Source organism: Carlito syrichta, unplaced genomic scaffold (assembly GCF_000164805.1).
Source record: "Carlito syrichta isolate Samal-C Ts95f unplaced genomic scaffold, Tarsius_syrichta-2.0.1 Scaffold308142, whole genome shotgun sequence".
NCBI lineage: Eukaryota > Metazoa > Chordata > Mammalia > Primates > Tarsiidae > Carlito > Carlito syrichta.
In genome coordinates this window covers 530,465-532,882 of record NW_007252238.1, presented here as the reverse complement: position 1 = coordinate 532,882, position 2,418 = coordinate 530,465, and the positions used below count along the sequence as shown (strand labels likewise).

At 50.6% G+C, this 2,418-nt stretch overlaps 1 protein-coding gene and 1 pseudogene across 3 annotated transcripts in view; one reads left to right on the top strand and one right to left on the bottom strand.

Moving 5' to 3' along the window:
- Positions 1–2,418, bottom strand: part of ARHGAP10 (Rho GTPase activating protein 10) — a 345,093-nt gene that overhangs the window by 335,825 nt on the left and 6,850 nt on the right. The gene's annotated exons all lie outside the window — the stretch shown is intronic.
- Positions 1,646–2,418, top strand: part of LOC103267457 — a 26,332-nt pseudogene continuing 25,559 nt past the window's right edge.

Genomic DNA, 2,418 nt, shown 5'->3' with positions numbered 1-2,418 from the left:
CAATCCACTCACCTCAGCCTCCCAAAGCACTGGGATTACAGGCTGAGTCACTGAGCCCGGCTAGTGCACCTTTTCTTAAAGATGTATTATCTCAGAGAATAATGACTATCCAAATGTGTTTGACATCTTAATTACACACACACACATATATCTAGATATATAAATAGAGAGAGAGGTAGACATAGACATAGATAAAGATATTTAGAGTCAAGTTCTTGCTCTGTCACCCAGGCTGGCATGCAGTGAATGGCACAATCATGGCTTGAACTCCTGGGCACAAGTAATCCTCCTGCTTCAGCCTCCCAAGTAGCTGGGACTACAGGTATGTGCCACCACATTCAGCTTTTTTTTTTTTTTTTTTTGTAGAGACGGGGTATCATTATGTTGCTCAGGCTGGTCTTGCACCCCTTGCCTCAAGCAATCCTCCCACCTCAGCCTCCCAAAGTCTGCTAAAATTACAGGCATAAGCCACCATGCCGTGTGTGTGTGTGTGTGTGTGTGTGTGTGTGTGTGTGTGTGTGTGTGTGTTTCCTTGAGTCTGAGTCTCACTCTGTCACCCAGGCTGGAGTGCAGTGGCATGATCGTGGCTGGGCCTCGATCTACTGGGCTCAAGCAATCCTTCTACCTTAGCCTCCTGAGTAGCTGGGACTACAGGTGCGCACCACCATGCCCAGCTAGTTTATTTTATTTTATTTTGTAGAGACAAGGTCTCACTATGTTGCCTAGGCTGATCTTGAACTCCTGGCCTCAAAGGATCCTCCCGCCTCAGCCTCCTAAAATGCTGGGGTTCTACGTGTGAGCCACCATGCCTGGCCTACATCTATATTTTTAAAAGCACTTTTTTCCTGAGAGTTTTTGACCTAGCAGTCTGGATAGCAATATGAGAACGAACATGCTAAGAGCGGTAACTGGGCAAGATCTACTGAGAGGTCCCCAGAATCTCTGTATCGCCCAGAACTGCAGTGAGTGCACCAATATGGTGTGCAGACATTACCACTCCGGGGCCCAGGACTCACTGAGCCATCTGTTCTATGCCAGGTACGACTCTAGACCTAGGCCAGCAAGAGTGAACATAACTAGCTCGCTTCATGCTCTCATGGAGTAATACTCTCCAGTCAGAAAGAAAGAACATGTGTCAAGTCATTGGAAATGTACAGGCCAAGTGAAATCTCCCATAAGGCCTAGGAAGGAGCTGTACACAGTGCTGTTACAGGGGACTTGGGACTATTCTGTGATGTCAGTGAATTGAGCTGAGACCATGAAGAGTGTTTGGGGAGAGGTGAAGCGGGGTTGATGGGGAGAGGGAAGAACCACATCCGAAATAAAGAAAAACCGGTACTAGGAATGGAAGAAGGTCACGTGACTAGATGAGGCTGCAGAGAGGGGGCCCGATCCATCCTCAGCATCAGCCTTGCTGCCTTCTTGCAGAATACCGAGCTTCCCTGCTCGTCTCTCGGCAGAGCTCACCTTGGCCAGTACTCCTAAATGTCATGACTTGGAAGAGTTTGGGGCTCCCAAGGAAGTACTAGACCCATGGCCCTTCCCTGGGGATATTCCATCAGCAAATACTGATTGAGTCCCTGGAGTGGGCAAGGTGTCGTTGCCAGTCCCTCCTCTCAAGGCTACAATCTGATGTGCTCTAGCCATGGAGAATAAGGTGACACATGAGTCAGAAGACCGGCCGCGTGGCTGCTTCGTCCAGCCAGCCCTGGTGCACCGCTGGGAAGTGGGCATTCCTGCCGAAGCTGGGGGTGGGGGGAGGGTGAGTGGGAAGATGGGTGTGGGGGGGACTCTGAAGAAATCGGGCCCCTCTTATCTTTCCAAGTTTGGAGGTAGAAGAACCTGGCTCAAGATGTGGGTCAAGACACTCAACCTGTCCCCTCCCAGGTGGAGTCTCCTGTAATTAGTGTCATGGCTGCTTCCCCCGCCCCCAGCTTTTGGAGAGCCGGGCATGGAGAAGAAGGAGCTGGGGAGATCATCTACAGTAATATACGAGTGCGCACTCCTTATATCAGCAGGTATTCCACTCTGTCCTAAGAGCCCTCGGGCAAATGCTCTTTCCTGTGGCATGTGTGTCCCGTGATCTAAGCAGTTGACCTTGCGATTTGTTTTATTCAGATATCAGTTGAGATTTTTTTGTTGTTGTTGGAGTCTCACTCTGTCTCCCAGGCTGGAGTGCAGTGTCAGGATCATGGCTCACTGCAGCCTTGACCTCCTGGGCTCAAGCAATTCTTCCACCTCAGCCTCCCAAAGTGCTGGGATTCCAGGCATGAGCCACCATGCCAGACCTCAACTAAGATTAAAAAAATAAGCCGGGCTGGGTGGCTCAGTCTGTAATCCCGCACCTTTGGGAGGCTGAGTTGAGTGGATTGCCTGAGCCCGCGGGTTCAAGACCCGCCTGGGCACGAGACCTCATCT